The sequence below is a fragment of the Mastigoproctus giganteus genome, chromosome 5, assembly GCF_048544385.1.
Source record: "Mastigoproctus giganteus isolate SK-2022 chromosome 5, ASM4854438v1, whole genome shotgun sequence".
Classification (NCBI taxonomy): domain Eukaryota; kingdom Metazoa; phylum Arthropoda; class Arachnida; order Uropygi; family Thelyphonidae; genus Mastigoproctus; species Mastigoproctus giganteus.
This window is the reverse complement of record NC_143579.1, coordinates 99,186,336-99,214,287: the sequence shown is the minus strand read 5'-3', so window position 1 is coordinate 99,214,287 and position 27,952 is coordinate 99,186,336. Positions and strand designations below refer to the sequence as shown.

The 27,952-nt window shown below is 38.2% G+C and overlaps 1 long non-coding RNA gene across 1 annotated transcript in view; it reads left to right on the top strand.

The window, feature by feature from the left end:
* Window positions 1-27,952, top strand: part of LOC150085582 (uncharacterized) — a 115,364-nt gene that overhangs the window by 50,412 nt on the left and 37,000 nt on the right. The gene's annotated exons all lie outside the window — the stretch shown is intronic.

Below are 27,952 nucleotides of genomic sequence, written 5' to 3'. Positions count from 1 at the left end.
TTTTGTGTTGTAAATGAAGTATTATGCTGGGTTCTGTTGGGTGTCCTGGCTTTTGGCCGCAGGGCCCCTGATGGGACCCCACGTTGCCCGCACACACCACTAGGAGGTAGCCAGGCTGCCCATAATTCTCTGGCTAGTCTCCTCCAGGTCACCTGAGCTTCTTGGAAAGAGACCAAGTAAAAAAATATATATATATATATAAAATAATAGGGTTCAGGGAGTACAGGATGTACTGGGAGAGGGTAAAGGAAAGGAGGTATAGACAGAGCGACGGAGGATGTAAGGGAAGGCATCCTCCACAGGTTGGGTGGGAATTCTCTCACCTAAGCGGAAGTGGAAGAAGAGGCCCCTCGAGAGGGTGGGAAGACAATCACGTATCAAGAGAGACACGGATGAAACAATTCAAGCGACCTGAGTGTCAAGTCCAGTAGCTAGAAGTGGTCACAATCTAGGTGAAGATGTTCAGTATATGAGACAAGGGTGTTGATCGATGTGCATCAGTTCCAGGATGTTGTACCAGTGATCTTCTTCTGGTGAAGAGATCATGGGCGAAGGCAGAGAAAGAGTGGTACTGGTCTTCCTCATTGATCAGAAAATGTTCATTTCCTCGAGGCAAGGCATGTATTTTTGATATGAGCAACGTTCGGAGGTCCTCGTAGAGCGGGCAAACATAGAACAGGTGATCCCAGTCTTCGTTTTTACCACAAAGACAGCGAGGGTCATCCACGATGTTCATAGAGGCAAGTTTGTGATTTATGGATCCATGGCCTGTAATCAAGAAAGTGGTATATAACCCTGGGCTGTACCATGCTGGAGCTTTAGGGTAGATCTGGGCTATTTCAGGTAAGAATTTTTTAGTGATGGAACCTTTGGGGGTGGTATTCCATCTGTTTTGCCAGGTGTTAAGAAGGTAGACTGCAAGGCGCTTTTTTTCTTCTTTGATGGTGTTTGCTGGGTTTGTAGTGAAATCCAGGATGGTGGTAGGGAGTCCCTTTGCGAGCCGGTAGTGCACGCCTTTGCGAATTATCTGCAGGTCTAGAGGGAGAACTCCTGCCAAGACTTGGAGCGCTGGGTTGCTTACTGTGCAGCAGGCACGGGTGATAGTGAGAAGGATATTACGCTGGATGGAGGTGAGCTTCCTTTGGTTACGAACAATGAGTGCACGATGATACCAGACACCTGCACAGTAGGTTATAGTGGGAATCCCAGTCAGACCTGCTGATCCTCACTACCATTGCCGTGTAGTTCCTGAATTTGCGATGAAGGTAGTCTATATGCGGGTAAAACGTGAGCTTGGGGTCGAGAATTACCCCAAGGTACTTCAACTCAGTTGTCAGTTTGATAGTTCTACCAGCAATTTTAATCTGCGGCGGCCTGCTTATTTGAAGGGTTCCTCTGAGTAGAATTGAAGTAGTTTTCTCAGGGAATATATGGAGTTTATGGAGGCTGGCCCATTCTTGTAGCTTTGTAAGGGCTCCGTTGGTTGTTGTTTCCAGGGAAGCTCTAGAGTTTCCAGCGACTGTCAGTATCAAGTCGTCTGCGAAGGCTTGGGTGGAAACATCCCCCAGGTCTAGGTTCAGGAACTCGTCCATGACCACATTCCATAGGAAAGGACCAAGGACAGAGCCCTGGGGGCATCCTCTGTAGACATTTCTGGAGACTTGTCGATAGGCATTTCTGACTGTAACACTTCTGTTGTGAAGATAGTCCTGTATGCAGCTGTAAAGATTTGCTGGAACGCTAGCTTCTCTGAGTCTTCGTAGTATACTTGGCCACCACAGCAAGTCAAAGGCCCCAGCGAAATCCACTGATATTACTAAGAAGTATTTGGTGGCTGAATTTTTGACTGAATCTGTGAGCTGTCGAAGAGCATCTTCTGTTGAACGGCCTGCCCGAAAACCGAACTGGTTTTGGGACTGGAGATTTGCATTTTTATAGTGTTTTTCCAATCTGGATAAGAGAAGATGTTCAAATATTTTGCTTAAAACGGGAAGGAGTGCTATGGGTCTGTATGACCTTGGCTGCTCTGGTGATTTACTTGGGTTCTTCAAAATGAGGCGTAGATTGGCCTCTTTCCAGTCATCTGGGAAGAGTCCAACTTCCAGACAATGGTTGTACAGGCTGAGAAGGAGATTTGATTGCGTCTCTGCAAGCTTCTTAATTACTTCTGCTTCAATGAAGTCTAACACTGGGCTTTTTTTGTTTTTTGTTTTGCCAATGGAAAGTTTTAATTCATCTAAGTTAAAAGGCTATTCTATAGAAGTGGTGCTGTAGGATGCGTTTTCAGTAAAGATTTCTTGTTGCTGGCTGGATTGAGGATCTGTGTTTAGTGGGAACAGGGTGTCCAAGATGTTGTTTACTGACTCTTCCCATGTGAGGGTTGTGGTGCCCTGCGGGGGTGACTGTAGAGGAGATGATCTCACCCCTGGGGAGCTTGTTCGTAACAATGCGATACACAACTCCCCAGGGGGTGCTGTTTCCAGTCGTGGAGACCAGGTGCTCCCAAGACTGTTTGTTTCTTCTTGGCCCTAATTAAACTAGTGTAATCATTTCTTAGCCTACGATAGTTATTGCGTAGGGCATCAACTTCATGAGGGGGCCAGGTGTCTACGGTGGCACCTAGACTTCCATCTATCTCCACCTGAAAAGCTGAATTTACGCGGATCTTCTGCAAAACGGGTCTGTATGGAAGAGGCCTTTGCGCCACCGGGGAGCAGCTGGTACTCGGACATTCCCCCTCCGATGGCCGTCCCCAGGCACATAGAACTGGGCCCGAGTCCACCATTCTGATAGTGCCTCATGCACTGAAGTCCTGCAACCACCGGAAGTAGTGATACCGGTGGGTGCTAGCGATCCCGCTCCCAGGTCGCCCAAACCCCGAAGCTAGCAAATAAAAAAATAATAATAAAATTAAAATAAATAAATTAATTTAAAAAGTAATAATAAAATAATGAAAATAATAATAATGAAATAAAAAGTAGAGTTCTTCTAAAATAAATTAATTAATTTAAAAAATAATAAAATAAAAAAATAAAAATAATAATAAAAAAATAATTAAAATAAAATATCTAAAAAATAGACGGGGGGGGGAACAATCCAACAACCCCATGTTCTACAAACACAAAAAAAATAATAATAAATAAAAATAAATAAATAAATAGATAAAAAATAATAAATTAAAGAATAAAAAAAATTCGGACACTGGCAGAACTATCCAACAACCCCTTGTCCAAACAAACAAATAAAATAAAAAAACAAATAATAATAAAAAAAAGAGAGAAAAATACAACATACAGTGCGTAGCAAGTAACTTTAATAATAACAACCCTAATTTGTAAGCATTAGTCTAATCCACTGTCTTCTCCGTTGGAACAGTTACACAAAATTCTTGCAATGCATCAAATTTCACCTGATTGACAATCTAATCCAGTGTTTCCCAACCTTTTTTTTACCATGCCCCACCTAAGTCTTTCTAAAATTCTGATGCCCCCTATGTAACGTTGGGAAACACCGATATACATATTTTTTATATTCAAAAATTGAATTATTCCCTAAATGAAGCCTAATTACAACTTGTTCAGGACACAAAACTTAGGTTTTAGGAAGAAATCATTAGGAAATTATTAAGAAAAAAACAGTAAGTAAATTTTCAAAACATATAATGGACAACTAAAATTCAAGTACAAAATAATTTATATGAAAGATTTTTTTATAATATTTTAATTTTTAGTAATTATTATTTAATTGTTTAATAATTTCAACATTCCATGTGAAGTCACTTCTAGATGAGTGCACTAAATTTAGTGAGACCCTTGTGCTTGATGCTTGCCGCAGAGAGATTTTATATTGGGCTCCAATTTAGTCAGCTTCAGTCTCAAGTCTCCCCGTTTTGTGATATCCAGTCGATTTCTTTTCTTTAGGAACAAATCATTTATGGCACTAAATCCACATTCAGCTAAATATGAAGATGGAAACGGTAACAATAGCTCTCTTGCAAAGTTGGTTGAATTTGGGTATTTAATTTCTGTTTCATCACAAAGCCATGCCATCGCTCCTTTTATATTGAATAAAGTTTTAACTGACTCATCATTTTGCATTTCTGAGAGTTCTTCTTGGTACTGCATTGATACATCAGACAAATCCACTAACATTGGTTGCATCATCCAGGTTGGAAAATCAATTTGTTTTAAATCAGAAAACCTTTCTTTTAAATCAGCGGACAGAATTTTCAGATGATCGACAATAACAAGTACAGCGGTATCAGTCACTTCACATTTTTGCAGCCAACGAAACTGTTCAAAATTTTTGTTACAAATATATTTTTGACATAATTCAATAAATGTAATGAAACCAAATATCTTCGCTTTTGCATCGACGAGAGTTTTATTTGTTCCTTGAAGTTGTTTATTTAATATATTTAGTTTTTCAAAGATATCGGCTAAATAACTCACAAATGCTTTACCATCGACCGTTAACAGATGCTTCATTTCAGGTTTGTCACTTAAAAAGTCACTAATAGTATCAAATAGTTCCATGAATCTTTTCAAGCAGTTCCCTTTCGAGAGCCACCTTACTTCAGTGTGAAGTAAAAGTCTCACATGGTCTCCATTTTGTTCTTCACAAAAAAGCTTGAAGAGACGCTCACATTTGGCATTAGCTTTAATAGCATTGACACATTTTATAACTGATTTTAGTACTTCATGAAGAACAGGCGAAATATTTTTAGCTACCAAGTTTTCCCTATGAATAACACAATGCACAAGAAGCATTTCTGGATTCTCATCTTTCATCAATTTTAAGCAGCCATTTTTCTTGCCCATCATATTAGGAGCACCATCTGAAGCGCAAGATGTTATATTTTTCATTGGTATATTATTGTCATCTAAGTAATTTTTTAGCTTATTATATATATCTTTGGAGGTAGTGGTGCTCTCTAATGATTTACAGAATAACATTTCTTCAGCAAAATTACCTTTATCAATATATCTTACATAAGTTATCAGTACGGCTTCACTGTCTCTCAAAGTTGATTCATCCATTTGCACTGAGAATTTTCTTGTTTTCAGCTTTCCAACAAGTTGTATTTCAATATCTTCACTCATTTCATCTATTCTTCTGCTAACAGTATTGTTATTGAGTGGCATAGCTTTCACGTCTTTGTCATCTTTTTCCAGAACTGTTTTAAGAAATGCTGATATTGATGGTTTGATTAAATTCTCTCCTATAGTATGATTTTTCCCAGATTTAGCAATGAGTAAAGAAATTTCATAACTAGCCTCAAGAGTACGATTGACAGTTGCAGTATGAGCAATAAACAGAGACTTTAATGTTGCTCTTTTTTCAAAATTCTTCTTTAAAGTTTGAAAGTAATCTAAATCTGAATTTACATGAGCATTATGTTTTGCCTTCAAATGCGCCTCAAGACGACCTCGCTTCATTGATTCGTTGGTCAAGCATTGTTGGCATAAAAGACAAAAAGGTGACCTTTGATCGTGGATAGCGGGTATGAAACCAAATTTTAAGTATTCCTCTGAATACTGACGAACTTTTTTTTTACTTGCACTACTCATTTTACTGCGCAACTGAAAGAAATAAATATAAGATAAATCAAAAACTAAAAATAAACTACGCATTAAAGTTAATTTAATTTTATTTTAATATATCAAAATTAATTATTAGTACGCTTTTTGAATGAATAAATCACACGAATTACTGAATTCGGGCTATTAAATCTGTGGTCTCTGTGAACAAGCAGATAAGTCTAATTTGCCAAAAATGAGATAAGTGCACTATAATAAAGTATTTATTATTTACTATTATGTGACACGCAGCTATCTTCGTTATTGTAGTTTTAGCGTGAGTAATAAATATTTGTATATTCGAATATATGCGTGTTTATATGTGAGTGTGAAGTTTATTTTTCCTCTCCTGCAAATTCGAGTTTTTGGACTTATTTGCTTATTTACTGAGACCACAGAAATACATATATGACAAATACATACCATTGTATATCACGGTTCTTCATTAATAATAATTCTGTGCGTGGACAAAGTAATTTTTATTTTAATCTGAGATCGTCAAACCTATCCAAATGTACAGTCACGATGCCCAAACGAGCGTTTGTATGAAAGGAATTACCTATTTCATATAACATGCTGAGTTTGCGGTAGGCTACAGTAGACAACCACTTTGCTTGCACATTGCATATGCCATAAGCAATCGTCCAATACAGTATGTACTATTCCTTCACTAGGCATAGTAAGCAATACTCTCCGAGCAAACTGTAGTTGATATTACTCCAAACTTTCAAGTGCAGCTCTATAGAAAGTACAACATTTAACAAATGCTTATTTAAAATTGAGATACCAACAATTCTTCTTTTGTACAAGTTAAATCATAGTAGGCGGTTGTTTTAAACTCTAGACGAGCAATTTTTGAATTGCCCCCCTGAACAATCAAATTGCCCCCATGTGGGGCGTGGGACCCACGTTGGGAAACACTGATCTAATCAATTTCATTACCACTAATTAAATTATTAATTTTTAATTTTAACCTATCTCTATGTTCAGTATATAAACAACAATCATATAAATTATGATTCCAATTTCTAGTTAACGACAAGTGCACAAAGGAAAAACTTACCAGGCCAAAATAATGTAATTTATAATTCAATGACCCGTGGCCAGTTAAAATGTACGACATTTCCATAACAGGAAAAAACCATTTGTTATGCTTATTATCAAAATTAAATGTGACCTTACGGATAAATAATCTAGTCACCTCTCCAGTTGCACTGCTATCCTATCTCTGTTTCCAGATATGAACCAGCTCAGTCAGCATGTTTTTCTTGGCTTTAGCCATACCAATAGTAAGATCTGGAGTAATGTCCAAGACGGTAACGTCTTCACCTTTTTTAATATAATAGCAAAGTGCTCGATACACAATATATAAGTCTAATGGCAAGTGGCCAACCAATAGCGGAGGGCCAATTGCTGGCGGCAAGTGACCCTCCGCTAGCAATACAGAGAGAACAGAAATATATACACGGCTACCATTCAGGAAACGCAAGCAAACATCATGGGAACACCTAGTTTCCACAACCATAACCCCTCAAGGTAACATAACAACCTCATGGGGAGGTTGTTATGTTAATAGAGTCCCACAATTCCCTTCTCGACTTCGCAATTGGGGAATGCACTCTCACGTATGCAATACTTGATACAACTATTTCTGATCATCGTCCCATCTTAATGGTAATCGAAAATGAAATAAATGAAGCAGAGATCATGCACACTTTCAATTCTGTCACTCCAGACTCTCTCAATTTGCTTTGTCACTACCTGCAGCAGTCAACATAGGATGGAGTGCTTGCTACAAGTGATCCTGAAATTGCAACTGACTGCTTTTTTAAGAATATCCTAAATAGCTATGAAAAATATGTGTCATATATCAGGAGCACAGGGAATAAAAAGGCCACCAGGACAAGAGGGAAAATATGCCCGTTCATCTCAAATAAGATTTGTAATATCTTAAAGAAAAGAGACAACCTTGCAAGAATTGCTAGAGCAACAGGAATCGAGGCAGATAAAATTAAATACACAACGTACAGAGACAAAGTCACTGACTGCATTCGGTCAGAGAAAAGAAAATACTATAGTTCTCAACTTACAGGTATCATAACAAGCAAGAAAAAATGGACAGTTTTGAACAAACTATTACCGGGAAGGAAACTGAAATCATGGAGCTATGTTGGAGATGTGGTTGAAAACGAGGTACTCATTTCAGATTACAAGCTAAAAGCTACTGCCTTCTGTAACCACTTTATTTAAAGTGTGAATAACCTCTTTCAAGATGAACTTGACTTCAGAGACAATGAAATGAGAGAATCTGCCAAGTACTCAATCAGAAACTCTTTTTTTTTTTTTTTCTCGCTCCTCTCTCCGATCAAGAGATTTTAGAGGCAGGGAATCAATTGAAAGAAAAGGAAGCCCCTGGCTTTGATGAAATATCTCCGTCTCTGCTGAAAAAAAAAAAAGATCCTTAGTTCAGTTCTTACGCCACTGAAGTATATATTCAATCTCTCCTTTCAATTTGGTAAATTCTTCTCAGTTCAAAAAAGTAATAATCATCCCTGTTCCAAAGGAAAACCGTTGTAAACTCCATCAACAACTTTTGCCCAATAGCTCTACTCTCAGTTTTTGCAAAATTCGAAAAAATTCTTCATAGCACACTCATGGGTTTTCTTGAAGAAAATCAGCTCATTCATCAACAACAGTATGCTTATCGCTCTAAAAGATCAACTGATCTTGCAATTGTTGACTTCTGCTCACAGATTATTGATAGTCTGGAAAAGGGTCACTATGCTATAGCACTGTTTCTTGACTTATCTAAAGCTTTTGATTGCATAAACCATACTATTCTACTTAACAAACTCAATAACCTTGGCTTGAGAGGGAAAATTAAACTTCTTCTTGAAGACTACCTTACCGATCGGCCGTTTGTCGTAAGAAAAAATCAGTCATACTCCGACATCAGTTATTTCTGCAGGGGAATATCTCAAGGCTCACTTCTTGGACCTATCCTATTTGTTCTTTACATCAATGAATTTCTCTCTCTTCTTCCCTCTTTTCACCTAGTAGCGTATGCCGATGATATTTCCATCCTAATCACAGATAAAGACCCTAATGAGCTTCAACTCAAAATCTGTGCCTTGCTTTCTGTGATGCATAATTGACTTCAAAAGAATCAGCTTATACTGAATCCAGAAAAATCAAAATATATGGTGTTTAGAACGAAAAACAAACCACTAAATATTGATTTAGACGTAACATACAAAGAAAAGCAACTTGAAAGGGTGAATGAAACCAAGTTTCTCGGAATCTAGCTAGATGATAAGCTAAGTTGGGCAAAACAAATGATAACCCTACGAAAGAAAACTTCGTCACTAGCGGGAATACTCGCCAGGGCCTCTGCCTGGGTGTCTCCTTCTCTTCTCAGACAAGTATTCCTTTCTTTAATTCCGCCGCACCTCACCTATGGAATTATCTCATTGGGTACCACCAGCCAAGAAAACCTTGCGAAATCAACTCCATTCTCAATCGATGCGTTCGTACAATTTTGGACCTTCCCTGGAACGCATCGGTTAGTTCGAGATACAAGGAAGTGAGACTCCTAAGCATCTATATTGCAGAGAGCGGAGGCGATCCTTTTTTACAATGCTATGAAGACATCAGACTTTTCCCCCCCTCTCTTCAGATCCTTTTTCATAACCACAGACGAAGAAGAAATATCATACAATCTAAGAAATGAAGCCAACCTGAAGATTCCGCCTTTCAGAAAAGCTATAGGTCAGAAAAGTATAAAATACAGACGTGCTAAAACCTGGAACAAACTTCCTGCAAAAATCAAAAATGTCACTCCACTAAATCAATTCAAAAAACTACTAATTGAACACATCACCAGGGATGTCTGATTCAAATTACCTTCCACTTAACTCCTGAATTTTAAAAATACCAACATGGAAATAATGTACAAATGTTAAAGGAAGCAGTTGGCAAATTTTTTGTAAATTTCTGTGCATGTATCTCATCATTTTTCTTTTCTCTCCTCATTTAATTGTAAAAATGTTCACAATGATATTATAAGTAGTGATGCTTTTCGAAGTCTTCTGTAAAGAAATGTACAAAAAACTCCAATTTATTTATGTCTTTCCTGTTGAACATTACCTGTACAATTTCAGAACTGTACATTTTTCAATTGTATATTTGTATATTCATAATTTTTTAAGGGAACATTCCCTAAAAAGCCATTGGCTTATGTATTCTCCCTCCCTTTTTCCTGTTATCTCCCAAAAAAGTGTAACATAAAATAGGGATAAATAAATAATTATTATTAATAACATATTGGATACAATTATCCAACCAACAATGGATCCTCGTACAAGTCAACAACAGCAACTCTGCCAGAACAACAGTATATATAGTCCAGAACATCAAGAGCCGCCCTTCACCGTTGAGGAGCTGCACACCACAACTAACAGACTCCGCAACAATAAATGTCCAGCACCAGACCTACTTGAACTACAGATCATAAGGAAGACTGTGCAGCATACCTTATACCTCATCCTCGACCTGTTCAATCGCTGCCTGCAGACAGGAGTCTTCCCCTCTCATTGGAAGACAGCTAACATACGCCTGATTCTGAAAAACCCAACCAAGTCTCCAGAAATCCCATATTCAAATAGACCGATTGCCCTGTTATCTGTGCTAAGCAAGCTTTTCGAATACCTCCTACACAGTAGAATTACAGTACATTATAATGCAGCAAATTTATCCTCTACAAGCCAATATGGTTTCAAACAAGGATGCTCAACAGTTAACGCACTCCAGAATATCGTTACAACTGCCACAAACTCCAGTAGAAAATATTTCCTGATTATTGCCATAGACTTTACTGGGACGTTCGACTCACTCTGGTGGCCGAGCGTCTTCAATCGACTACGACGTGCCTGTCTTCCCGGAAACTTCTATAACATCATGAGAAGCTACCTCACAGCCAGAGAAATAAATGTCAATGCACCAGAGAAATAAATGTCAATGCATGTCAAACGCCAGGTTTACAGGGGCTGTCCCCAAGGTTCGGTACTGGGCCGCTCCTTTGGAATGTCGTACTTGATGACTTCCTTACCACTAACCTTAAAGAAGTTATCTCCCAGGCCTATACAGATGATCTGATCCTGGCCGCGTGTGCAGACTGCAGAGCACAGCTAGAAAATTCTGCAAATCAGGCTCTCTCGATATTACAAAACTGGGCAAGGAATCATAATCTTAAAATCTCCCAAATGAAGACTAATTACATCTTACTGAAAGGCTCCCTCAGAAGACATCCACAAATTAAGATAGACGAGACCACAATGCAGTTCACAACTGAATGAAATATCTATTATTTATTTATTATTATTATTATTATTATTATTATTATTATTATTGTCTTTGGGGGCTCCTAGACATTTGTCCAAATCCACCTGATATACTTGATTTTATTATCCTTATACAGGATACCTAGCCACCAGAGAGCAGTCATGCTACCTGATGCTCGTCCTTATGAACGTGGAGCTGGGCCTAGGTCTACTGTACTGTCTGTGCTGACTCCACAAAATTCCCGCACCCTCTGATGGAAGTGCTAGACCAGAGAGTGCCAGTAATCCCACCCCCAAGCCGCCCAAGCCTGGGAGCAAAAAAAATAATAATAATAAAATAATAAAAATTAAAAAAAAAATACTAATAAAAATATATATATATATATTTTTTATATATTAATAAAATAAACTAATAAATTCCCCTCCCCGCACAGGTATTCAGGAATCGAAACTTCCTACTCCTATGGGCAGAGAGAAAAACTAAAAATAATAATAAATAAATAAATAAAAAGAAGACCAGGGTGGTAGGGGAGAAAAACCTCTACCCCCACCCAAATAATCTCACCCTGGCAATTCATCCCGCACTATGTTAAAGTCCAGGAATAATCCTGGACTCAGGACTTACATTCCTCCCACACTTGAAACACTTGCAGATAAAATTAAGGAACTATACTGTCTTGGTCTCAGAGTTACGCGGCGGAATTGGGGCCTCAACCGTGCACTCTCTTGCTGTTCTACAAAGCAGTATTTCTACCGACGATTACATACGCTGCAGGGATATGGTATCCGAGAGCAAAAATAGCAGTAAACAGAAAGAAGCTCGAAACTATTCAAAGATTTATCCTTCTTACCATTACCAGGGTCTGTCGTACTGTCAGCACCCATGCCCTTCAGGTTCTGACAGGCGCCCTCCCTTTGGACCTGGAGGTGATACAATGCGGGTACCTCTATCAAAAGGTCACTGATGTGCCTTTTGGGTACCTCTATCAAAAGGTCACTGATGTGCCTTCATGGACCATACCATTTACAGCAGACCTGGCAAGATAGATGGGCTAACTCTACTAAAGGAGATATCACTAGGAAATTTATTCCACATATCAACAAGGTATATCCCAAGTCTACTTCATGGTTCTCCCCCGATCTGCACGCAACTTTCATGCTAACAGGTCATGGATCCATCAGAGCCAAGCTCTCAAGTCTTGGAATTATTGATGATCCCTTCTGCCACTGCAGAGAGCTGGTGTCACCTAATGTATGACTACCCTTTGTATGAGGACCTTCACTGCATTCTGATTACCAGAATTAACTTCAATCCAAAACACCAGGAGCATTACTTGTTGGACAGTGACAGAGAGTACAAGGCCTTCTCGCAATACTGCCAGGAGCTCTTCACAAGAAGATCCCTACCACTGAAACGACAACATACGCCTGACTAACTCATCTTGCCCAAATTCAAGCAGGACGGTCAACCTGACTACCATCAATATTTGCACGGGACCTCTCTCTCCCATGAATGACTTAACACTGTTTTGGACCTTCCTGATTTAGACTCTTCATTAACTGTGATATTATGCAGCTCTGCTGACCCAGTGACTAAATGGAGGGGAGCCCTGAAACCACTCTCAAGCCAGACTGCAGTGAACGTACATCTCTAATTTTGACTTAGCAATAGAGAAAAAATAGTGACACAGTCCAGTGTCACTATTTTTTGTGACACTGGACTGTGTGTATGCATTATGTGTATGTTCCCTGTTTATGGCAACCCCCAGGCATATGCCTATCTTTACCTAATGTCTCTGAGAAGGAAGAATCTCTGTAAAATGGTGACATAGTATTAAGACACACACTACAATACCGTCCCATAGCGCTGTTATCAACACTAAGTAAACTCCTGGAGAGAGTACTACATCGAAGAATACTCAGCCACTACAAAGACTCTAACCTGGAATCACCCAGACAATATGGGTTCAAACCCGGACTCTCCACCATTGAGGCAATTTGGAACCTCCTAGAAAGCGCAGCACAATGTAACGAAAAGTACTTCTTGGTAATTGCGGTCAACTTCACCGGTGTGTTCGACACCCTCTGCTGTCCGAGCGTATTGAGCAGACTTAGCAAGGTAAAAATCCCCATGAATTTATATAATTGCATTAGATCCTACTTCTCTGACAGAAAAATCAGGGTAATGGCACCGAGCCTGACAACATCGGTCCGCAGGGGCTGCCCGCAGGGATCTGTCCTGGGGCCGCTCCTGTGGAACATTATTTTTCGTGAATTCCTGGCACTCGACTTGGGTGATGTCAACGCACAAGCTTTCGTGGATGATCTCATCCTAACGGTGGCAGCAAGCTCTAGATCACAGTTAGAAGCCGTGCGAACCATACACGGCAAGTACCCCAGCACTGGCCAAACCTGCATACATTGGAGATTTCCCCGACCAAAACGAACTCAATTGTACTGAGAGGAGCACTCAACATCAGACGGTCGCCCCAGATAAAAGTAAGGGGAAGCACAATCAAACTAGCAAAACAGATGAAATAACTAGGCATTATCCTAGATTCCAACCCGTCCTTTAAACAACACCTCTTATATATGAAGGTGAAGCTGAGAAAATATGCAGCACTAGTAGTCACAGTAACACGCAGACTGGGGACTAAACAAAAGAACATTATCCCTCTACTATAAAGCGATTTTCATCCCAGAAATTACTTATGGAGCTCCAATATGGTACGCCAAAGCAAGAACCGCAGTAAATAAAAGAATCCCCGAAACGATACAGCGAAATATACTCCTCATCACCATCACCAGGGCGTGTAACACTGAGTATCTGCGCGCTGCAGGTCCTGGCGGGAACTTTCCCTCTGGACCTGGAAGTGGCGAGATGTGTTTTGATGTACTACCTGGTAAAGGGAACACCGACCACGTTTGACACTTTTACGCTGGACCCTACAAACAGAAAAACAGAAAAATCATGGAACACCTGAAAGAAACTTGGCAGAGGAGATGGCAAGAGATCACAAGGGTGAAGTCAGACGGAAATTTATACCATACGTAGACAAGATCTATCCAAAGTCCCCCAAATGCTTCTACCCAGGACTGAACACCACCTTCCTCCTCGAACCGGGGTTCGAGCCCGTCACCACCAAATACGGAGGATGCGGAAAGGTCAGGGAATGACCACCGAATATTCCCGGAGCAATATGGCCTTAGTTGCTAATGCTCCTAAAAACCAAATAACAAATAACATCACAGTGTATGCCCCACACGGCAAAAACTTAAATAAACTCCCAAATTATAACAGCCAAATCGCGCATCAATTCCGAAATTTAACCTCATTAGCGAACCACCACTTAAAATCGCGTTATTATTGTTATTATTATTTTAAGGCCCTAGCCACTGATATCTCAGGAAATTAGGTGGCAGGGCCTGCCGGAGTAAATAACTATAATACTGATGTATCTGGTCTGCCTCCACAGGGCTGAGTGTGGGCAACGTTGGGCCCCAGCAGGGTCTAGCGGCTAAATGGCCAGAGGAACAACGATACACAACACAATACTTCCAAATCCCATACACTTTTAAATCTCTGGCCTTAACAGTGATCTGTTAACACCCACAAAGAAAACCACGTGGAGATGGGGAAACCCATCTCCCTGGTGCCGTTTGACAAGAATACACTTTACACTTACTACAATACTGTAGTATGTGTTATCCACGTCAGGCCATTTTCCGTCTTCTGGCAGCAGCTGTCTCCTGGACAGCCGATTCCCAGCGCCCATTTCACGGCATGTGGACCCGGCCTGTTCCAATAGTCTGTGCTGTAGCGTCAAGTCCCGCATCCACCGGCGGATATGCCATACCAGTGGATGCTAGCAAATCCCGTACTCAGGGTGCCTAATCCTGAGACCAGAAAAAAAAAAAAAAAAACATATATATATATATATATATATATATATATATATAATAATAAATAAATAAATTAATTAAAAATATCTATATAAAAAAGAAAGAAAGAAAAAAATGATAATACTAAAAATAACTAAAATTAAAATAAAACTGCAAATTATGGGTTTAAAAAAAACAGCTATGGGTGAGAAGAAAAATAATAATTTAAAACCCCAAACTAAGGGTGAAAAAAAAAAAAAAAAAAAGGAGTGAGATATTATTGAATGGCTTGCAGCAGTGTCTTCTATTTCTAAAGACACTAAGACAAAAATGTTGAAAAGCATTAAATCTATCTCCATCTGAGACAAACAAGTGTAATTCACTAACATTACTTATTAAAACTTTTTGAAACAACAGAGATATTTCTTCAGTATACAGATTACAATCTGATAATACATGTTTCCAATCTTATTCAATCCCACAAATACAAACACTATCTGTCGCTATACCCAACTGAAACAGTTTTGCATTTAATGATCCAAGCCCTGTCAATAGAGGGGAACAGGTACCCCTGGGGCTCAGAGGGGAACAGATATCCTGTGTGTTACCAGACACTCAGTCTAAAACACTGATGGATCCAATATCTTTCTATTACAGAAGATTTAGGAGAATTCCGGTTGGCCTACCTCCCTAAAATCCATTCATGCACACCTTCTCGATGGTAAGCCCTGTTACGTCACTTAGGTGGCAACTAACGTGTAGAGTGGTTCTCTTCAAGACGCTTGGTCAGCGTGAAGAGGAAAAGACCAAACCCTCCAGCATATGACAGCACAACAAAACAAATGGCCCTCAGTCCCCAGCGGCTTTCACTTCCCCTCTTACGGCAGGGAGAGGATCAGAGTGGAAGCAGAGGGTGCTAAGAATCTCTGGGTACTACCAGGCTGCCATGCACAGAAACTGAACTTGGCCTGTTACAACGTAAGATCACTCATCGGTGAAGACAGGATATTAGAGTTGGAAAAGGAATTAGAAAATGTGAATTGGAATATCATCGGTTTGGCTGAAACAAGAAGAAGAAAGGAATCACTTATAAGTTTATCAAGTGGAAATCTGCTGTACACCAATTGAAACAGTGAAAGGAGTGAAGGTGGAGTTGGGTTTCTGGTTCATAAAGATATAAAAAAAAAAACATTTTGGAATTCAAAAGTACATCACCAAGGGTGTCAAGACTAATATTCAAGATTTCTAAGAGGTACAAGCTAAAGGTTATAATGATTTATGCATCGAGCCATGATGGTGAAGAGGTTGAAGAAATGTACACCGAAATTGAGAGTCTTCTAGATGTACAGAAAACCCACTACACTATTATTATGGGGGACTTCAATGCTAAGGTTGGAAAAAGACAAAACAGCACAGAAAGGGGAACTAGAGGAAATTTTGGAATCGGTGAAAGAAATGAAAGAGGCGAAAGACTTGTGGAATTTGCAGAATCTCAAGGATTGTCAGTAATGAACACTTTTTCAAGAAAAGGGTGAACAGAAAGTGGACATGGAAGGGTCCAAATGGATTAACAAGTCAAATCGACTTCATCCTCACATTTCAAATAATGAAATCGACCTCATCCTCACTAACAGAAGATATATTGTGAATGATGTTACCGTCCTGAATAAGGTAAATGTTGGAAATGATCACAGAATGGTAAGATGTACACTTTATATAGATGTAGGAAAGGAAAAAACTGACTCGAGTAAATAATACAAAGGTCTTTGAGATAACAGAAGAGGAGAAAAAGCAGTATGTACTGCAACTTAAGAACAAGTTTGAGCTTCTGCAGACTGCTCAGGACCAAGATATCGACAAGGAATATTACAACTTTCCGAAAGTGATAAAGCCCAAGAAACCTATAGGGAAAAAGATATCCAAAGAAGAAAAAAATTAGTCAAGAAACACTTGTCATGATGAACCGAAGACGACAAATGAAGAGCAGGATAAACACTGACAAGATAAAAATTGAGTTTACTGAGTTATGCAAAGCCATTAGGAAGAGACTCAGAGAGGACATAAGAAGATTTACCACAAGAAAAGTAGAACAAGCATTAAGGGAAAACAAAGGATTTATATCAGCCAGCGGGTAGTTGGTTGGTGGAACAGACTTCCATCCCTTGTTGTGGAAGTTGATAGCCTAAATAAATGTAAGGCTCAGCTGGACAGGTATTTCAAATGAACGGAAGGGTGAAATGGAAGTGTTTTTTTTTTTTTTTTGGCTGATGCTGCATAAGCTTGCTTTCTTGCATCATATGCCTCGACTGATGCTAATGCTAAAGCTAAAGAAAGAGCAAGCTGACTTTAGGACAGGATTCTCAACTATGGATCACCTTCACGTAATGTCACAGCTAATGGAGAAAATAAATGCATATAAAACACCATTATGCCTGGCATTTGTGGATTATGAAAAGGCATTTGACTCCATTCAACATAAGGCAATGTTTCGGGCACTGGAAAGACAAGGCATAGATACCCCATATATTACGATTTTGAAGAAAATATATGAGAACACTACCTCCTTTATTAGACTAGACAAAGACAGTAGGAAATTTAAAATCGAGAAAGGAGTTCGACAAGGAGACACAATATCTCCGAAGCTGTTTACTGCTGCCCTTGAGGAAGCTTTCAGAAGATTAGACTGGTCGCAGAAAGGAGTCAATGTGACTCCTTTCTGCGAAACCATTTAGATTTGCAGATGACATTGTGGTCATAAGCCACGATTCCAAAGAATTAGAGGAAAATCTTAATCAGTTATGCACAGTTAGTAAATATTTTGGACTAAAGATGAATATGGCTAAAACAAAAGTAATGATGAACAAGTGTGCCACAGAAACGGACATAATGATTAAAGGAGCAGTAATTGAAAAGGTGGAGTCATATACTTATCTGGGACAAGTTATTAAATGTAATAAGGATAAATGGCTGGAAATCAAGAGAAGAATAAATTTTGGATGGATAGCTTTCAGGAAATATAGTCATATACTGAAGAGCAATATCCCAGTTTGTCTGAAATGTAAAAAAATGAACCAATGTATACTCCCCACAATGACTTATGAAAGTGAAACTTGGGCACTCACCAAAAGAATGGAAGAGAAGCTGAGAACTACAAGCGAAGTATGGAACGAATTATATTGGGAATACGACTGTTAGATAAGAAGAGAAACACACGGATTAGGCAACAAACTCAAGTAAAGGAAATTCTTATCAAAACTAAAGAACTAAAATGGTCCTGGGCAGGACACATAGCTCGAAGACATGATGACAGATGGACTAAGAAAATAACAGAATGGTACCCAAGAGGAGCTGGAAGACAAAAGCCGAGATGGATAGATGAAATTCATGAGTTTGTGGGTAGTAAATGGATGGCCAGTGCTCAAAACAGAAGGAACTGAAAAGTTGCTGGAGAGGCCTTCATCCTGCAGTGAATTGAAAATGGCTGATGATGATGATGATGATGCCCTGTCAATATAAAAGAAGCCGTCATAGCTGGGAAAAACCAATCTAATTTTTTTGTTTAATGACAAATAGCGAACAAATAGTTTAATGACAAATAGGCAAAAAGTATTTTGTGGCTAGGCCAGTCGTACTGTCGTTCCACTTATATTGCCATATATTATATAATTCATTTAAAATTCTTTTTGTATCAATTTTCATATTAACAGATGTATTAGAAGTTATTCTCATAAGGCTAACTTCCCTACTCTTCTTTAAATGATACACCATCCCTCTATATATCACATGCAAATCCAGGGGTAACACCAGCTATCACCTAAAAGGCATTTATCGAAACCGTCCTACATACTTGATTAATTGCTAATAACATCACCCTCTGCATGGAATTTAATTTATTTTTTATTCTAACAATATTTGGCCTCCTAAACCAAATACCAGCAGCATATGAAACAATTGGCAGGAAAACAGCCTTATAATACAACACTGTATAAGAGTTTTTTTTTATTTAACCCCCATTCTGTTCTGGTTATCCTAATTATAGCAGCACTAAATGTTCTTACTTTATTAGCTAAATTTTCTACATGTTCTGTAAAACTTAACTTATCATCTATAGTTATTCCTAAATACTTATTGGTTTTAATACGCTATTTGTTTATTTTATATACATGCAGTAGGTGGACGATCATAATTGAAAGCCCCTTTGAAAACCATCAGCTTAGTTTTTGTTATAGAGATATTCTACTTATGTAATGTAACCCATTGAGTCAGATCCTCCAATATTTTCTTAATCCTTGTCTCCAAGACCAATCTTGAAGACCCTGGAACACAAATTACCCAAATCATCCGCGTATGCTATAAAATAACAGTGTTCAAGACTCCAAGAGAGCCACTGATGTAATACAAGATTCTAACACACAGGCCCCAGTATGGAGCCTTGGGGACATCCGGGGTATACCAATGTGTCGTAAACTAAATGACGTGCCTTCGTAGTGACCTGTATACATCGGACGGGACACATGATGTACAGTCCCAAGTGTGACCACAAGAACTGACATATCAGACTCGCCAGCGGCTAAATGACCAGAGGAACAATGTGGTCCTCCACCCAATGAGGTTACCACTGGTCTCCTCCCCCCCGCCACCCCTCTTTTCCCTCTGGTGGGGCATGCACCTGCTCCACTGTTTTGGGGGTCATCTTCTCTATGGACCCCTTACCTCTGTCTTTCCCCCCCCCAGCCTTCAGTCTCCCTCTCCCTCTCTTTCTCTAACTTTCTCTAACCAGCGTCCGAATCATCCCTAAATTTACTTGAGCCCTACACCCAAAAACTTAATAGCAACATCAAATCGCATAACCAGTATTTCTTTTGGCTGACCCCTATCTGTAGCGGCTTCTTTTTTTTTTTTTCTTAGGTCTTAGCCACTGAAATCTCAGGAAATTAGGTGGTAGGACCTGCCAGAGTAAATAACTATAATACTGGTGATGACTAATTTTACAGATGAAAGCTTGAAGTACTGTTGATTATCTATTAAGATTCTTAGCAAAGCTTATTATGTTAGTTCTCACCTCTAGATCCGTATTGGTTAGGATTAAATTTACATAAAGGAAAGTAATTTTTAATAGATATATTAATTTAAAAACATGTCTCTAGGAAGAGGAAGTATGCCACTTTTTCCTAGTTGTCATTTATAAAATTATATGAAGAAGAGGCGAGTAATAAGCTTTGCTAAGAATCTTAATAGATAATCAACAGTACTTCAAACTTTAAGCTGTAAAATTAGTCATTATTACAAATATAAATGCATTAACGATAATTGCCATTGGTTTTTCAACACGCGAATCTTCTTCATATAATTTTATAAATGACAACCTGGAAAAGGTTGTACACTTCCTCTTCCTAGAGACATGTTCTTAAATTAATTAATCTATTAAAAATTACTTTCCTTTATGTAAATTTAACCCTAACCAATACAGATATAGAGGTGAGTACTAAGATAATAAGCTTTGCTAAGAATCTTAATTATAATACTGGTGTACCTGGTCTGCCTCTACGATTGATTTGGTAGTTGTTGGCACATCGGCTTCTGTGGCCATATTGCACCTCCCAAGGTTTTTGCAGTACTTTGATCCAAGCCCGAGGCGGGAATCGAACCCGCGACCTTTGGGTTGCCGGGCAGGTACTTTACCCACTCGGCTAGCCCGGTCTGCCTCTACGGGGCGGAGTGTAGGCAACGTTGGGACCCATTAGGGGCTCAGCGGTTAAATGACCAGAGAAACAACGGCACACGACACTACATATATACAAAACCCATATACCTTTAAACCTCTGGCATTGACAGTGTTCTGTTTCACACCCACAATGTATACTAAGCGGATATGGGGGGGGGGGGGGGAACTTGGTGCCGTTTGACACTAAACGCACTCTACACTCACAATACGTATAGAAAAATACAGCATTGTCTAATGTTTTTAATTTCATAATTAATTTTTTACAATTATCTATATTTAGTTCGAATTTAACGGACAATCTGAATTAGTGAAGAGGCATCCGCACAGTCCGTTAAAATCGAGGTATTCGAGTAAATATTTTCGTAGCGGAAGTAGCGATATTGATCTCTCATAGGATGAGAATTCAGTGCCAATAATTCCTGCTGCTTAGAATGATTAATAATAGTAGAGGAGTAACAAGAGCAGGAAATTGAGGTAATGCAGATAAACCCTGTCCTCCTAGTTCCAAAGCTGTTGTGACCGCCTATACTGATATTACTGCGAATTAGGTCTGTCCTCCTAGAACTTCGTAAATAAATCATTCGCCTTAATTCTAAAAAGCCGTTTCCATACCCTGTTAACGAAAACGCAAGCACTTAAAAATGAATAACTTCAAATTTTGGCTGAAATTTAGTATCGGGTACCCCTCGTGTTCCGTGACGAGTTACAGGGAAAGGCTACGTGACGAACAGAAGATTACGTGAAGGACGTGAACTGAGAAAAATAGTTGTAATTAGAAGTAAAAAACACTTGTGTTTTTTACTTCTAATTACGTGTTTTTAGTAAAAACACGTAATTAGAAGTAGAATTAAAAAGACGACTTTCAAAAATGAAAGTCGTGTTTTTAATCGACTTATATTTTTGTTAGTGAAAAAAAGGGTAGGTTAGTTGCGCCACTAATTCGGGACGGATTCAAGCAAGAGAAGTGTGGGTTTTTTAATAGATTTTCATTTTAATGAAAAACGGATAGGTTAGTTTACTCCACTAATTCGGGAAGGATTCAAGTAAAAGTAGTGTAAGTTTTTTGATTTTGACAAGCCGGCAGGCGAGGACAGTGGTTGAGGGCATTCCGCTGTTGTTGGGGTTTTTAGGAGCATTAGCAACTATGGCCATATTGCTCCAGGATATGCAGTGGTCATTCCATGACCTTTCCGCATCCTTCGTATTTGGTGGTGACGGGCTCGCACCCCGGTTTAATCAAGAAGCGTGTGCTACGCACTGCTGCTCCTTCCCACCTGGCTACGGAGGCGCCTGTATTCCACTGATCAGGTAATTGTTTTTGTTTGTTTTCTTGGTGTTTATATGCTTTCTTTACGATTTGATTTGTTTTGTTGCAGTGATTGTACGATTTGGTAGTTTGGAATATTAGCAGGAGCCCCCAGAAAGAAGTTGTATTTTTTAATTAAGTTATTGGCTTTTCATTTTGTTTCTTTATTGTGTGTTTTTTTTTTTTTTTGTTTTGTTTCTAATTGCAACCATTTTTGCCATTTTGTGTCACGTGACTTTATTTGTCCGGAGACTTTTCTCTGTGACTTGCAAGTGACAGGTGGAGCAATCACGTGATTCATTTCGACCGTTGGTTGGTCACGCCGAGGGGTACACTATTCCAAATTTACCTAATTTTTTTTTTCAGTTTTGTCATATTAAAATTTTCGTAATATTTTCAGAGTTATGAAAATTATAGATGTCATACTAAGGGTTGCGGCATAAAACTTCTACCGATTATTAATTTTGAATGTCCGATAACTGACATAATTTGCTGGAAGCTTGGTTTGCATAAAACTTTTAATGGTCACATGGCATGTTTTATGACAAGTGGACTTGTAGTAGTTACCTTATGGAATGTGAAACAGTGCAGGTACAAATCTGGGACTGGGCTGTGGTGTCTGATGGCGGATGTACCGAAAGCGAAAAATTCTTAGTTGAATTGCGCTCATTCTTGGAATAGTGGCTATGTCTTTACATTAGCGTTACTTGTTCAATCTTAGAATATCAGTAATGGAATTAAGAAGAAGCACCGGAAAAGGTTTTTCTGGACTTACTTTGTTGTTGTTGTTATGGAGGTTTAATGGCACATAAGCTGCTACGGCTCTAATGTGTCTACTTATTTTGTAGGGAGCCCACGAAGATTTCTGTTCTTCTTTAACACATTTGGTTAACAATCAGAGCTGTTTTTACTCCGGCGATCGTGACTGGAGTAAGCTACGATAAAAGATAAAATTTTGCTGTAACTGATTGGTGTTGCTAAATGGGCAGCTTTATATAACTTTTTATGTTCTGAAGCTAATGGAAATTGGATGATTAAGTAACTCTTATTACAGCCGATATGCCAGCACAGTGATTAATAATGGGCTATTATTTATTTTATTTTATTTTATTTATTCATTTTTGTGAAGGTATGGGTTCGATCTCAATCCCTCATTATACATAACCCGAATCCCACAATCAACGCTGATGGCCTAAGTCCGGTTCATCGCTGAGAAAGTTGACGGATATTTCCCATCGGAAATAATAGGAAAAGCCTTTGCGGGCTGTTTTCACTGACCTGAGAGTGAGGCTGTTTTGTTGAGCGAGTTGGTTACGGTAGATGTCGTATATGGTAAGTCTAGGGCCCTGGCGCACATTTTAGAACCTCTAAAATAAATCATTGGGGGGTTGGAACAACTGTGGCACTGCACTACGATGGGTTCGCCTTTTTTAACCCTGAAGCTTGGACTTTTATGTATACATTGCCTAATAACAATTAAACCTACCATAAAAACACTTGGCTCAGATGAGTAACATTTTATGCCTCAGGGCTTGCTTATTCCGTAAGAAGAGTTTTATATAATATAATATATAAAACTCTTCTTGCAGGTATTTTAAGCAAAAGTCTTTGTAGGCAAAGAGTGTTCAGACGGAAATAACCCGTTCGCGACATCTTCTACAAAGGAATTTCTTCGGAATTTATTTTTATTTTTATTTTCTTATTATTATCATTAATTTGTTTTTATTCTTATCATTTTATTTTATTTATTTTTGTTATTTTGTTTTATTATTATTTTTTATTTTTTGGCTGATGCAGCATAAGCTATAGGCTTCCTTGCACCATGTGGCCATTACTAATACTAATACTAAAACGAAAACTATAGCATGGCATATATAAATGAATAAATCTTTATTGAATATGTTATAGCCAATAAATAATGAAGTGAACGGTACATAATTTTCGTCACGGTAGGAAGCCAGAGACTTCAGGGAATATACTTCTGTAAATAATACTGTACTTGTATATTACCCCCAGGGGCTAATATCTGATGAGTATGGACTTGGCACACTTGAGGTTCTGAGCTGAGCTGGATATCATCATTTTTCTCTTTCTTAGTGATTTCCTTCTACTGCTCCCATTTTTTTTTTTTTTTTTAATGCACCAGCTGCACCAGGCAAAAAAAAACACAACCATATGAATAATAATAATAATAATAATAATAATAATAATAGTTCCTGTATAATATAGCCTCATATTAATTCCTAATATAATTTTTAGCGTTAATTTTTGCACAAAATTAACGATGTGCTGTAAACAGCGCTTAGCTTATATTTATTTATATTTATACGATATTTATATATCGCAGAAGTTTTGTAAGTATTCCCTGCCATCCTTGTCAATCAGGTGATTGACAACCGATGGTATGGACGGATCGTGAGTAGTGACATAATATTGCTTTAGCTTGTGAATTTCACTATAAATTTTAAATAAACAAAATAAAATTTCTGTTTATGCTCCGAGAGCAACACCCTACAGTTAGGAGTGACGATAATTTTGTCGTCGTGTCGTTTCCTGCACACGGCAAACGTTTTTCCCCTTCATAAGTTTACTTGTTCTTGGGTTTTAGGAGCATGAGCGACTAAAGGCCATATTTCTCCGTGTATGTTGTCTGTATACTACTGCGTGAACAACTGCGTGTGTTCTGAAGTTGATTTTCTGTTTTGCTGGACGAAAAACCCGAGTTTCCGGGATAAAAAACCATGCTGCTTTCGCCTGAGATTGACTAATTCAGCCACGTTGCGAAAAAAAGTCTATAAAAATTCCTCCCGTCATCGACGGGATTCGAATTCAGGTTTTTTCCATCCGGTGTGGGGAAGACGGCGATCCTACCAACTGTGCTACCGCGAGGGCTCATAAGTTTGCATGTTACTTCATTGCACGCATCGCAAAAATCTGTTTGGTTTTATACATAGTTCCCGTTGCCCACCAAAATATTTAATTGTGGGTTCTTTTGCATACAGATAACGTTGTTGGCCGTGTTTACACGCATCAGCCACTTAGAAAAAATAAAAATAAATTTTCTATTTATACTCCGGGACGACCACACGGTTATGACTTCACAAGATAGAAGAATACAAGAAACAGAACCGTATTTTGTAGTCATGCAGGCTTGAACCACTGTCACTCAAAGCACGTGTACTTACGTGTATGCGCCCTCGCCTCTGACCACTCGGCTAATGTTGAGCCATATGTTTTATGTCTGTAGAAGTGTGTGTTCACAGGCCGATTTACATGTTGTGCGGGCTGAAAAAAACCCGAAATACTCGGGAGGAAATTCTACTCCCTTCTCCCGTTATTGGCTAACTACATCTTCGATTGAATAAGCCTTTAGAAATTCGTCTTGTCTGCGACGGGACTTGAACCCACACCTATACTGTCACGAAGGGCTCTGCACACATATAAACAACTTCCTAATTCAGTGTAGATGAAATTAGTACATCTTGAATTATTTCATTTCTGAATTTACTGGCTTGTTAATAACAGTTCTTTCTACTCTTGTCAATATCGTAATCGAAGCCTTCTCCTTATTGGTGTAAATTCGCGCATTAGAGGAGATAATGTAATGTTAATAGAAGTAATTGCGTACATCATCTTCGAATTCGAAGATGATGTACGCAATTACTTCTTTTGCACACAATTTTTATGCATATGAAACGTCACAACTTTCTGGAGGCGAATAAATCATGTGACCAGCTTTGTCTAAAAAGTAAAATGAGCTTTGATTCTTGATTACTATTTAGTTCGCCTTATTTTCACTAAGTGCATTAGTTATGATTAGTGCATTAGTTGCAATGTTTACGTTTACATTTTATAAATATCTCTTAGTGAAATTAAATCTTCCATTTATTTATCAAACATTTTAAACATTTCATGAATCAATAGAAATGTAAGTGCCATTTAAGAAGTCTTTAGTTATTCTAATATCAAATATTAGAATATATCTAAAATGGGAGTTTCCTCCCTGTAATGGAAGAGATTCAAACCCATGTCTCCTTTCCACACAGGTGATTCTCTAAGTCCGCGCAGAGTTTAATATCTAATATCCGAGAAATGGTGAAGGAGCAATTATGGGAGGGAATTTTAGGTAGGTAGTTACTGGTTTTTACTAAGGCCCTGAACTTACTATATGAATGTATATTTATCCCCATGGTAACGTATGGTGCACCAATTTTGTTTGAGCGGGTGTAAATGGCAAAGTATTTACTAGAAAGCTCAGTTCCATTCGAAGAGTCATACTCCTTAGGACAAGCATGGCATAGAGAACTGTGTCGACCGCAGCTTTGCAGGTTGTGACTGGAAAATTGCCTATTGATCTGCATTTGGTGTATTGCCCGTTGGCTTACTTCGTCCGTCGTGGCATTCCTTGTTCTTTTCTGAATATAGAGGCGGACATCTTAACAGATCCCAGGAAAGAAAGGGGGCAAGAATCTGGGACGCTTTGGTAAAAGCGTTCCAGATTTGACATTGGAGTGTTTGTGATAAAGGGCAGATTACACTAAATTTTTTCCTAGATTTAAGAATTGAAGCCTCGATAAAATTTAAATGATTTGCACCAAACTTACAAGCTATGTTCTTATTGACTGGTCATGGTTCGATTAATGCAAAGTTGCATGATTTAGGAATCACTGAAATATCTAGTTGCCATTGTGGCGAAAGAGAATCATGGAAACATATGTACAGCTGTGAGGAGTACAGCGATCTATAAATTGAATTGGTATCTCGGATGAATAATCTCAATCTCATGGCAGAAGGCTGCGAGACAATTCTAGTTGATAAAAAAGAGAACTTCTTGGTTTCCAAGCCTTTGCGACTGAAATATTTCTTAGGCGGAAGACTCTTCTGTATCTGAAACCCTTGGATTTGTAATGCGGTATGGTGCAGTGCCGAATTACATAGAGTTCTGTGAACTTTATTACATAAAGTTCTGAAATCTTTCTGAAAGGCTTTTCTTTGGTGGAGGCATGAGTCTGCTATATCCACTGCAACTCCAGCTTTTTGTGCTGGCATTTATATTCTCGGCAGCTCCTATTGCTGCTGGCTTTCCAACAGACTGTGGACAGATGTAGTTCTTTCCAATGAAGTTTGGATTTTATCTGAAATTTAATTATATGTATATTTGTTTTTTATGTAATTTTATTATTCTCATTTTGTTCATATCAATCTTTTTTGGTCATGGCAGTTTTTCCCTCCCTGTACTTGGGCAAAACGGAGAGGAAGTATATAAGAGTACTGCTATATTATGTGTAACTGACAGTGGTAAAAGTGTAAAGTGTAAAGTGTTCATTGTCTAACGGCCCAAGGGGTTTCCCCCATCTCCGTGTTGTGTACTCTGTTTGTGAAACACAGAACACTGTGAAGGCCAGAGATTTTAAAAAGTGTAAGGTACATGTTTATGTTGTGTAGTGTCATGTTGTGTTGTTCCTCTGACCTTTTAGCCGTTGGGCCCCTAGTGGGACCCTCCGTTGCCCACACTTAACCCCGAGGAGGCAGGTCAAGCATAGAGGGATCGCATTAGAAGTAATTACTCTGGCAGGCCCTGCCACCTAATTTCCTAAGATTTCAGTGGCAAGGGCCTAAAAAAAAAAAAAATAAAAAAAAAAAAATAAAATAAATAAATAAAAAAAAAAAAATAAAATAAAATAAAAAAATAAAAATAAATAATAATAATAAAAAAATAAAATAATAAAATAATAAAATAAAATAAAATAATAATAATAAAATAAAAAAATTTAAAAAAAAATAAATAAAAAAAATAAAATAAAAAAATTAAAAATAAAAAAAAAATAAATAAATAATAATAAAAAATAAAAAATCAATAAATAAATAAATAAATAAAAATAAATAAATAAAAAAATAAAATAAAAAAATGAAAATAAAAAATAATAAAAAAATAAATAAATAAATAAAAAATAAAATAAATAAATAATAATAAATAAATAAATAAAAAATAAAATGGTGTTGCCATTGGTTGGCTGGGACCGCTTTAATTAATAAATAAAAATGCGGGCGTCACTTAGACCAGTGGTTTTCAAACAGTGGATCGCCAAATGCTAGAAGGTTTTGATATTTACAATATAAT